Genomic DNA, 13,090 nt, shown 5'->3' with positions numbered 1-13,090 from the left:
CAACATTATCATGGACTCCTTCACACCCCTATACCCAAGCCCTATCCATTCCACCTCCTTAACATCTCTTGAATCTGTCTTCTCTTCACAGTTTCTGCTCTAGTTTAGATACTTTTCATTAGCAGTCCCATATCTTATCTTCCTACCTCGTCTTTCTTGTCCAATCAACTTCTCATAATGAATCCAAAGGGATATTTTATAAACACACATTTGATAATGCCACTTCCCTGATGAGAGAGAGAATGAGAATGAATCACGGTCCTCTGTGGTCCAAGGATGAAGTTCATACTCTTGAGTGTGGCATTTATGGCTTTCATGATATATAGCCCCAACCCTATTTATCAAGCTCATCTCCAACTTCCCACCCTTTTCATCTCAAATTGGTTCTTATGCTCAGGCCACACTAAATTATTATTAGTATCTACCTCTTCCTTCTTGGAGCCCTGGTGGCATAGTGGTTAGACAAACCATGATCTTTCACTCCTCCAAGTTGTTCTTTGTCTGAAATGCCCTCTTGCCTTTTCCACACCTATTGCAATCATTCAAGGCCCAGTTAAAATGTTATCTTTTTTATATAACCTTCTTCAGTCCCTGCGGACAGAATAGTGCTGTTCTCCTCAAAGCACTTATATACATAGTTCTACTTGTATTATAATAATTGATCTATCTTTCCTGTGGGACCAGCATGCAACCTCTCAGAGCTCTTTCCTACCACTTACCCACCCATAGAAGAGAAGCCTCCAGGTTAAGGGTTGGCCACTTGCCTATTTGTGAGGCCTCCCTTCCTGATCCTGATTCACTCCCAGTTCCGCAGTTTCTGAAGCTGGTCTGGAAAAAGATTACTGGTTAGAGAAAGAGGATGACATTGAAGTCTTAGTACCTGACGGGAGCAATGAATAGTCTCTAGAAAAAATTTACATAAATATGTATAAAATTTTGCATAAAATTTTAAGAGGTTCATGGACTCCCTGGAACTTTCCTAGTTTGAGAATTCTACTATAATGAATCCATCATCTTTCTTAATAGAAGAAAACATGTTATAGTGTAGTTTAAGAGTATGGACTCAGAGAACAGACTTCAAGATTTGAAACCTGGCTTTGCCACTTGTTAGCTTTGTAACATTGAGCTTCTCTGTGCCTTAGATTCCTTTTCTGTAAAACGGGCTAATAAAAGCTTCCTAGTTTATAGAGTTGTTTTGATGATTACATGAGACCTTTGAAAAACACTTAGAGCAGGGCCTGGAATCTGGTATTGTTATTACTATCACTATCATCATCACTGTCATTTTTACCATTATTATTATTCGGCATACCCCAGAACCTGGAAAATGGTTTCCATGGTAGAAGGGCCTAGTCCGAGTCACCGTTGCGCTTCTCATTCCATCCCTTGTTTTTTGGAGCCAGGAGAAGGTCCTTTCGAATGTGGAAGTTAGTGGTCTCTCTGAGACTAGATCTTTGGATCATTTTTATATAAGGTTGGGCCTTATACTGTATTGAGATGGTGATGATAAACTGTTGAGGCCCGTAGGGAAAAGCCAATCTCTGCCATCCTAAAGGAGAGCAGGGACAGAAGTTACTAGGGTCTCTCCACTGAAGAAAGGAAGCGTTCAGAGAGGAATCTGTAATCGAGAAATTTGTCCTAAAGCAGGTGGGAAAATTCACGCCACTGTATCCTTTGTTGTTTTAAGAAGGAGGATATGCTTGAGGTTTAACTCCTGGGTGCTGGAGGTTTAACGATGACCCCTACCATCAGGCATGTCCTGGGGGCCAAGTGGTCTAGTTCCGTGGCACTCTTGCGCTTACGTCCCTGCCATTATTTGTGAGCCTTTGGTAATTCTTTGTTTGACTGCTCCAGCCTTATCAGAATTGTACTAGGGTTAATAAAAGAAGGGCCATGTATCTACTCTGGGATCATTGCTACCAGGGAACTCCCCTTGTCTCCAGCTCCTATGGTGGCAGCAGCAGTGTTAGTGAGAAATTCCCAAGTAGAAGAAAACTTTCTGGGGGAAAAAGTCTTTGTAGCAAGACTTAGCCCTTCTTCCACACATGGAAACTTTTGCCTCACTGCTCACTTGGAGGATAATAATATAAATAATAACTACCAATCATTAAGTGTTTATTATGTACCAGGCACAGAAATAAGTATATCATCTCATGAAATCGTCATTGGTATTCTGACTATTCATATTTTTCTGAAGAGGAAATCGAGGCACATAGAGCTTAGGGAACTGGCCCAAGTTCTCACAGCTGGAAAGAAGCAGAACTGGGATTCAGTCATGGCCACCTGGCTCCATCACCCAGCTTCAACATTTACCAACACATGCCAATCTTGTTTTATCTGTACCCTTACCCCAGCCCCAACCATCTTGTCATTTCATGCATAAATGCTTTAGTATGCATCTATGTGGCAAGGATCAGCATGAATTCCATCCATAGAACATGAAAATTGACCCAGTCCTCACATTCCCACTTCTCCATCCTCATTGCCAGCCACCCCCCCCATGGCACTCTCTCTCTCTCTCTGACTCTTACCCCCTGGAGCAAGGCCAGACTTCACAAGTTAAAAGGATGCTGCCCTTCAGACTGCCAAATACGTAGACATCAGCTGCAAGTTTGGGGAGTCCACACAACACCCCAGACTTCTGATGTGCTGGCCACCAATTCGGGGGTGTCTTCCTACTACCCTATAAGGATGCCAGCTGCAAGCTCAGGAGTCCACACAAAACCCTTATTTTCTGACCTTCTGGCCATCAGTTTGCAACTGATTTCCCATTTACCCCTTCAGGATACCAGCCACAAGCTTGGGAGTCCACATGGTACCCTTATTTTCTGATCTGCTGGCTCCCACAGCCCCTTTGGATTTGATAATTCACTGGAATGTCTCACAGAATTCATGGAGAATATACTATACTTACGCCTCAGATTTATTGTACCCTAAAAGAATACAAATAAAGAGACACATAGGGCAAGGTCTGGGTGGGTTCCCAACATGAAGCTGCCATATCCCAGTGGACGCACCAGCCTCCTGAGAGCAGGTGTTCTCATCAAACAGGAAGCTCTCTCAGCCTCCCTGTTCAGAGCTTTTATCAGCCACTTATGCATGGTAAGCTAAATCATGACTCCTGGGGCTAGTTGATATTGGCCTCCAGTGTGAATCTTTTCTGGTCTGACCGGCCCCCACTCACCAGCACACACCCTCAACTGTGACCTGGAAGTCCCAGACCAAGGTACCCCAATAGCTCTAAGAGTTATTTCTCCAGAGCCAAGGACAAAAGCCACCTTACTTGGGGTATAAGTAGGTCCTTTGCCCACAGTATCTCCAAAAGATAAGGTCTCTTTCTTAGCCAAAACCATAATACCGCCATCACTCCTAAAAAAAACAAAACAGGAGATGGGGCCAAGATAGCGGAGTGATCAGACGCTTCCTGTGATCCCTCTTACAACAAAGACCCAAAAAAACAAGTGAATTGATTATATATGACAATCTAGGAGCCCTGAACATCAAAGGCAAAGTTGAGGAATTCGACTGAGTGGCAGGGGGAGGGAGAGACGGTTCAGAAGCAGAGAGGAGTTGCCAGACCTGAGCTGGTAGGAACCAGCACCCTACAAGCCAGATCAGCTGGCATGTGGAGTGAGGTAAGCAGTGGCAATTGGGATGCGTTTTCCACATCGGAAGAGACCAAGCAGCGGAGAGTCTACTCAAGCCTCCAGAACTAATGAAAAGCAGCGGTCAATTGGCAAAAGATAAGTACATGCATCTAACCTGCCACACAGATCAAAAGACACCCTGTTTGGGAAAAACCTCTCTCCAATTTACCTGCCTCCTTCCTTCTCTGCACCAGGTCCCAGGCTGGCTTCAGTGATTGCCGCATCCCCTGGGCCAGAAGTAGGACCCATCACACACCCTAAGCCATTCTCCAGGCCTTGGAGAGGGAACAATTAAACAAACAAGGAAAAAAATAATCTGCCAGCTTCCCTAAGCCAGGAACTCAGGGCAGGCACAGCTCATTTGCCTAGGCACAGGCATAAGAGGTTCACAGACTCTGAATGCCTTTCGCCCCTGCATAGACCTGCATGGGACCATTTCAACAACGTAGGCCCTCATTAGTATAGTACCTGAAGCCTAACTTCATCTGTATCAGCTATATAGTGGAGTGGCAGGTTCGTGACATTTGACACCACTCTGCCAGTTAAGCAGGGTCCTCACCTATCCACATCAGGGGCCTGAGGACTGGTGACTCCACCTAGCCACCTGTGACAGGGGTACAAAAATAAGTGGTGCCTCCCAGTCATTACAGCCTTTGGGTGCCCATAGTCCGCCTGCAAAACCAACTCATCTACACACTCTAAGGAACAGGGACTCACTTTCCTCCCAGACACACAGGGGCAGGGGTCAGCCACCGGCCTTGATCAGTGCATGACCCTCTACTGCAGCCAGGTACCTGTGACTACTCCAATCACCCATGCCCTTATAGGACTCTAAGTGAGAGCCTACACCACATACTTGGTGACCGGCTACCTGGCCACCTGAGCTGAATCCATACAAGAAAAGTAAATGGACTCCTAGGCTCACATACATAGTAACAGATCTAACCACCTGGTGACAGGACACTAGAGCTTCAAAGGTACCAATAATCAAACTAGCTCACACAAGCAGCATATTTGGGCATATCAAAACAAAACAAAACAAGAAGCTAGGACACAATAAGTAAACATAAAATAAATAAACATAATAACTTATTGATGGCTCAGAGACAACAGTCAATATCAGATCACAAAAAGAGGGAGACCATGATGGCTTCAGCAAAAGTGACCAAAACAAAGAATCAAGAAATCTTCTGGAGGAAGAAAATTTCTTGGAATCACTGGAGGTAGAATACAAAAGATTAACATACTGAACTTTTCAAGAAATCAGGAAGGCAATCAGGCAAAATGCAGAACAAGCCAAGGAACACATAGATAAAGCAATAGAGGAACTTAAGAAGATTATAGAAGAGCATAATGACAAATTTAACAGGCTGCAAGAATCCATAGAGAGACAGCAAACAGAAATCCAGAAGATTAATAAGAAATTTCAGAATTAGACAATTCAATAGAAAGTCATAGGAGCAGAATTGAAGCAATGGAAGTCAGAATTAGTGAGATTGAAGACAAAGCACTTGACAGCAACTTATTTGAGGAAAAATAAGATAAAAGAATTTTAAAAAATGAAGAAACCCTAAGAATTATGTGAGACTCTATCAAGAGGAATAACCTATGAGTGATTGGAATACCAGAAAGGGAGGGCAGAAAACTTCCCAGATATTGTGAAAGATGACAAGATAACTATCCAAGATGCTCATGGAATCCCACACAAGGTAGATCCCCAAAGAAAGTCACCAAGATATATTATAATCAAATTTGACAAAACCAAGCATAAAGAGAGAATTTTAAGAGCACCTAGGAATAAACGAAAAGCCATCTATAAAGAAGAGCCAATAAGACTAAACTCGGACTACTCAGCAGAGATCATGCAGGCAAGAAGGCAATGGGCTGACATATATAAAGCCTTGAAGGAAAAAAATCACCAATCAAGAATTATATATTCAGCAAAACTGTCTCTCAAATATGATAGTGAAATTAGGACATTTCCAGATGAACAGAAGTTTAGGGAATTTGCAAAATCCAAACCAAAATTACAGGAAATACTAAAGGGAGTCCTCCAGTTAGAAAGTCAATAATACCAGAAAACAACCCAAGACTAGAACACAGGACAGAGCAACCAGATACAAACCCAGATAGGAAAGTCACAAAAATAAAACAAAGCAGAAACACTAAAAATAGGGAAACAGAGACATCAATATGTGAAAGATGAAAACATTAAAACAAAAAAGAGGGACTACAAGTGTGGTCATAGATCTTTCATACGGAGAGGAAGTCAGGGCAATATAAAGAAAAGATTGGTTTAAACTGAGAAAAGTAGGGGTAAATATTGAGGTAACCACAAAGGAAACTGACAACGCTACACATCAAACTAAAAAAAACAAGAAAAATATAAAAACTCAGCAAATACAAAATCAACAACAGTGGAAGAGATGAAAAATAAAGACAAACTACACAGCACAGAAAATTAAGTGGAACAAAGGAACTGTCAACAACACACAAAAAAGACATCAAAATGACAGCACTAAACTCATTAAAAAAATTTTTTTTTTAAACTCATACCTATCAATAATTACACTGAATGTATATGAACTAAATGCACCAATAAAGAAACAAAGAGCGGCAGAATGGATAAGAAAACAGAATCTGTGTATACACTGCCTGCAGGAGACACATCATAGACATAAAGACACAAACAAACTAAACCTCAAGGAATGGAAAAAATATATATCAAGCAAACAACAAGCCAAAAAGAGCAGGAGTGGCAATATTAATTTCTGACAAAATAGACTTTAAAGTTAAATCCACTACAAAGGATAAGGGAGGACACTGTATAATGATTGAAGGGTCAATACACCAGGAGGTATTCATAATAAATATTTATGTGCCCCAAAACAGCACTTCAAAATACATAAAACAAACTGTAACAGCACTGAAAAGAGAGACAGCTCCACAATAACAGTAGTAGACTTCAACACACCACTTTTGGTGAAGGACAGGACATCCAGAAAGAAGCTCAATAAAGACACAGAAGATCTAAATGCCACAATTAACCAACTTGACCTCATAGATATATACAGAACACTCCACCCAACTGCAGCCAAGAATAGTTTCTTTTCCAATGCACATGGAACAGTTTCCAGAATAAACCACATATTAGGCCATAAAGTAAGCCTTAACAGAATCCAAAGCATCAAAATATTACAAAGCATCTTTTCTAACCATAAAGCAATAAAATTAGAAATTAATAACAGAAAAAGCAAAGAATAAAAATCAAACACATGGAAACTGGACACCTTGCTCAAAAATTACTGGGTTATAGAAGAAATTAAGGATGGAATAAAGAAATTTGCAGAACCACATGAGAATGAAACACATCCTACCAGAACCTTTGGGACACAGCAAAAGCAGCGCTCAGAGGTCAATTTACAGCAACAAATGCACACATCCAAAAAGAAGAAAGGGCCAAAATGGAAACATTAACCCTACAACTTGAACAGATAGTAAAAGAGCAGCAAAAGAAGCCCTCAGGCACCAGAAGAAAGCAAATAATAAAAATTAGAACAGAATTAAATGAAATACAAAACACAAAGAACAACTGAAAGAGTTAACAAGACCAAAAGCTGGTTCTTTGAAAAGATCAACAAAATCGATAAACCATTGGCCAAACTGACAAAAGAAAAACAGGAGAGGAAGCAAATAACCCAACTAAGAAATGAGATGGGTGATGTCACAACAGACCCAACTGAAAGTAATAGAATCATAACAGAATACTATGAAAAACTGTGACAAATTTGAAAACCTACAGGAAATGGACAAATTTCCAGAAACACACTACCTACCTAAACTAACACAAACAGACGTAGAACAACTAAATAAACCTATAACAAAAGAAGAGATTGCAAAGGTAATAAAAAAACTCCCAACAAAAAAAACCCTGGCCTGATGGTTTCACTGGAAACCAAAGTTTCCGAGAACATTTAACACCACTACTACTAAAGGTATTTCAGAGACTAGAAAAGGATGGAATACTCCCAAACTCAATCTTTGAAGCTAGCTTAACCCTGATACCAAAACCAGGTAAAGACACCACAAAAGAAGAAAATTATAGACCAATATCACTCATGAGCATAGATGCAAAAATCCTCAACAAAATTCTAGCCAATAGAATTCAACAACATATCAAAAAAATAATTCACCATGACCAAGTGGGCTTCATACCAGGTATGCAGGGATGGTTCAACACTAGAAAAACAATCAATGTGATCCATCACATAAATAAAACAAAAGACAAGGACCACATGGTCTTATCAATTGATGCAGAAAAGGCATTTGACAAAAGTCCAACACCCATCATGATAAAACTTTCAGCAAAACGGGAATAGAAGGGAAATTCCTAAATATAATAAAGTGCATTTATACAAAGTGAACAGCCAACATCATCCTAAATATAGTCTGAAATCATTCCCCTTGAGAATGGGAACCAGACAAGGATGCCCTTTATCATCACTCTTATTCAACACTGTGCTGGAGGTCCTAGCCAGAGCAATTAGGCTAGAAAAAGAAATAAAGGGCAACCAAATTGGTAAGGAAGAAGTAAAAGTATATTTGCAGATGATATAATCTTGTACACAGAAAACCCCAAAGAAACTACAAGAAAACTACTGGAACTAATAGAAGAGTTCAGCAGAGTATCAGGATACAAGATAAACATACCAAAATCAGTTGGATTCCTCTACACCAATAAAGTGAACTTGGAAGAAGAAATCACCAAACCAATACCATTTACAGTAGCCCCCAAGAAGATAAAATACTTAGGAATAAATCTAACCAGAGACATAAAAGACCTATAAAAGAAAACTACAAGACACTGCTGCATGAAATCAAAAGAGTCCTACATAAGTAGGAAAAAAATACCTTGCTCATGGAGAGGAAGAGTCAACATTGTGAAAATGCCTATTCTACCCAAAGCGATCTAAAGATACAATGCAATCCTGATCCAAATTCTAAAGTAATTTTTTAATGAAATAGAGAAACAAATCATCAACTTCATATGGAAAGGGAAGAGGCCCCGGAAAAGTAAAGTGTTACTGAAAAAAGAACAAAGTGGGAGGCCTCACACTACCCGATTTTAGAACCTATTACACCACCACGGTAGTCAAAACAGCCTGGTACTGGTTACAACAACAGATGCATAGACCAATGGAACAGAATTGAGAATTCGATGTAAATTCACCTACCTATGAGCAGTTGATATTTCACAAAGGCCCAAAGTCTGTTAGTTGGGGAAAAGACAGTCTCTTTAACAAATGGTGCTGGCATAACTGGATATCCGTCTGCAAAAAAATTAAAGAAGACCCCATACCTCACACCATGCACAAAAACTAACACAAAATGGATCAAAGACCTAAATATAAAATCTAAAACGATAAAGATCATGGAAGAAAAAACAGGGACAACGCTAGGAGCCCAAATACATGGCATAAACAGAATACAAAACATTACTAACAATGCACAAACACCAGAAGAGAAACTAGATAACTGGGAGCTCCTAAAATCAAAACTTACGCTCATCCGAAGACTTCACCAAAAGAGTAAAAAGACAACCTGCAGATTGGGAAAAAGCTTTTGGCTACGACAAATCCGATCAGCCTGTAACCTCTAAAATCTACAAGATGCTGCAAAACCTCAACAAACAAAAAGACAAATAACCCAATTAAAAAATGGGCAAAGGGAGAAACCCAATAACTGGGAGCTCCTAAAAATCAAACACCTATGCTCATCTAAAGACTTCACCAAAAGAGTAAAAAGACCACCTACAGACTGGGAAAGAATATTCAGCTATGACATCTCAGACCAGCGCCTGATCTCTAAAATCTACATGATTCTGTCAAAACTCAACCACAAAAAGACAAACAACCCAATCAAGAAGTGGGCAAAGGATATGAACACACATTTCACTAAAGAAGATATTCAGGCAGCCAACAGATACATGAGAAAATGCTCTCGATCATTAGTCATTAGAGAAATGCAAATTAAAACTACGATGAGATTCCATCTGACACCAACTAGACTGGCATTAATTCAAAAATCACAAAATAATAAATGTTGGAGAGGCTGCGGAGAGACTGGAACTCTCATACACTGCTGGTGGGATTGTAAAATGGTACAACCACTGTGGAAATCCATCTGGCGTTATCTTAAACAGTTAGAAATAGAACTACCATACAAACCAGAAATCCCACTCCTCGGAATATACCCTAAAAATACAAGACCCTTCACACAAACAGATATATGCACACCCATGTTTATTGCAGCTCTGTTTACAATAGCAAAAAGCTGGAAGCAACCAAGATGTCCATCAACGGACGAATGGGTAAATAAATTGTGGTATATTCACACAATGGAATACTACGCATCGATAAAGAACAGTGACGAATCTCTGAAACATTTCATAACATGGAGGAATCTGGAAGGCATTATGCTGAGCGAAATGAGTCAGTTGCAAAAGGACAAATATTGTATAAGACCACTATTATAAGATCTTGAGGAATAGAAAAAACGGAAAAGAACACATACTTTTGTGGTTACAAAGGGGGGAGGGAGGGAGGGAGGGAGGGAGAGGGCTTTTTATTGATCAATCTGTAGATGGGAACTGCTTTGGGTGAAGGGAAAGACAACACTCAAAACAAGGAAGGTCAGCCTAATTGGACAGGATTAAAAGTAAAGAGGTTTCCGAGATAAAATGAAAGCTTCAAAGGATAGCGAAGCAGGGGCTGGGGTCTGGGGAACTTGGTTTGAGAGGACTTCTAAATCAATGGGCAAAACAATTCTATTATGAAAACACTCTGCATCCCACTTTGAATTGTGGCACCTGGGGTCCTAAATGCCAACAAGCAGCCATCTAAAATACATTAATTGGTCTCAACCCACCGGGAGCAAAGGCAAAGGAAGAACACCAAGGTCACACGACAACTAAGAACCCAAGAGACAGAAAGGGCCACTTGAACCAGAGACCTACAATATCCTGAGACCAGAAGAACAAGTTGGTGCCCGGCCACAATCGATGTCTGCCCTGTCAGGGAGCACAAGAGACAACTCCTGAGGGAGCAGGAGACCAATGGGATACAGACCCCAAATTCTCATTAAAAGACCACACCTAATGGTATGATTGCGACTAGAGGAATCCCAGAGACAATGCTCCCCAGAACTTCTGATGGCACAGGACAGGAACCAACCCCGAAGACAAATCATCAGGCATGAAAAGGACTGGTCAGTGAGGGGGAGAGAGATACTGATGAAGAGCGAGCTAATTAAATCAGGTGGACACGGGAGAGTGTGTTGGCAACTCTTGACTGGAGGGGGGATGGGAAGATAGAGAGAGATGGAAGAAGGTAAAATTGGCACGAAACGAGAGACTGTAAGGGCTGACTCAATAGGGGGAGAGCAAGTGGGAGAAGGGAGTAAGATGTATGTAAACCTACATGTGACAGACTGATTGGAATGGTAAATGTTCACTTGAAGCTTAATAAAAATTTAAAAAAAAAAAAAAAGAGCACAAAAAAAAAAAAAAAAAAAAAAAAAATGGGCAAAGGATATGAGCAGGCACTTACCAAAGAAGATACTCAGGTGGATAGCAGATACATGAGGAACTGCTCATCATCATTAGCCATTAGAGAAACAGAAATCAAATCTACAGTGCAACACCATCTCACCCCAACAAGGCTGGCATTAATCGTAAAAACGCAAAATAATAAATGCTGGAGAGGCTGGTAAGACTGGAACACTTACACACTGCAGGTGGGAATATAAAATGGTACAACCACTTTGGAAATTGATTTGGTGCTTCCTTAAAAACTAGAAATAGAACTGCCATAGGATCCAGCAATCCCACTCCTTGAACTATATCCTAGAGAAAAAAAGAGTCATCACAGGAATAGATATATGCAAACCCATGTTCATTGCAGCACTGTTCACAATAGATGGAAACAACCTAGGTGCCCATCAGCAGACGAATGGATAAACAAATTTTGGTATATTCACACAATAGAATACTACGCAATTATAAAGAACAACGATGAATCCGCGAAACATCTCATAACATGGGTGAATCTGGAAGGTATTATTCTCAGTAAAATTAGTCGCAAAAGGACAAATATTGTATGAGACCACTATTTCGAGAACTCATAAAAAGTTTGAACACAGAAGAAGACATTCTTTGATGGTTACGAGAGTGGGGCGGGAGGGAGAGGGGTATTCAGTAATTAGATGGTTGATAAGAATTATCTGATGTGAAGGGAAGGACAACACAATACAGGGGAAGTCAGCATAACTGGACTAAACCAAAAGCTGAGAAGTTTCCTGAATACAGCCAAACACTTCAAGGGACAGAGTATCAGGGGCAGGGGCCTGGGGACCATGGTTTCAGGGGACATCTTGGTCAACTGATGTAACAAAGTTTATTAAGAAAATGTTCTGCGTCCCCTTTTTGTGAGTGGCGTCTGGGGTCTTAAAACCTAGCGAGCGACCATCTAAGATGTGTCAATTGGTCCCAACCCACCTGGAACAAAGGATAATGAAGAACACGAAAGACACAGGAAAATATTAGCCCAAGAGACAGAAAGGGCCACATAACCCAGAGACTCCATCAGCCTGAGACCAGAAGAACTAGATGGTGCCCGGCTACCACCAATAACTGCCCTGACAGGGAACACAACAGAGAGTCCCTGATGCAGCTGGAGAAAAATGGGGTGCAGAACTCAAATTCTAGTAAAAAGACCAGACTTAATGGTCTGACTGAGACCGGAGGAACCTTGGAAGACATGGTCCCCGGACTCTCTGTTAGCCCAGAACTGAAACCATTCCCAAAGCCAACTGTTCAGGCAAAGAGTAGACTGGTCCATAAGACATACAATGATACTCGTGAAGAGAGTGCTTCTTAGCTCAAGTAGATACATGAGACTAAATGGGCAGCTCCTGTCCGGAGGCGAGATGTGAAGGCAAAAAGGGACACAGGAAATCCGGAGTAGAAAGGAGGAGTGTGCTGTCACATTATAGGGAGAGCAGCAACTAGGGTCATGTAACAATGTGTGTATAAATTTTTGTGTGAGAAACTAACTTGAAGTGTAAGCTTTCACTTAAAGCACAATTAAAAATAATAATAATTCCTTAAGATCATTAACTAGTGTCCAGTTTCTTCTGTGGTCTCATATTTCCTTTTTTTTTTAAATCAGGATCCAAATAAGGTCCATGTATTGCAATTTGTTGTTATATCTCTCAGGTTTCAGTTAGTAGATTATAACCTCTGTCCTTAACCACTGCACTCTGATCTAAGTGCTCTAATACTAAGGAAGATGACAATTTCTTTACAGCAAGTGTTCTCAATATGGGGTCGTTGACAGTTTCATGGGGTTCCATGAATCTCTTAAAATAAGTTTGCAAAATTGTGG

The 13,090-nt window shown here is 40.6% G+C and overlaps 1 protein-coding gene across 2 annotated transcripts in view; it reads left to right on the top strand.

Moving 5' to 3' along the window:
* OPHN1 (oligophrenin 1) overlaps positions 1–13,090 on the top strand; it is a 558,532-nt gene that overhangs the window by 511,219 nt on the left and 34,223 nt on the right. The window lies entirely within an intron of this gene.

The sequence above is a fragment of the Loxodonta africana genome, chromosome X (assembly GCF_030014295.1).
Source record: "Loxodonta africana isolate mLoxAfr1 chromosome X, mLoxAfr1.hap2, whole genome shotgun sequence".
In the NCBI taxonomy this organism is placed as follows: domain Eukaryota; kingdom Metazoa; phylum Chordata; class Mammalia; order Proboscidea; family Elephantidae; genus Loxodonta; species Loxodonta africana.
This window is presented reverse-complemented; position numbering and strand designations above follow the sequence as displayed.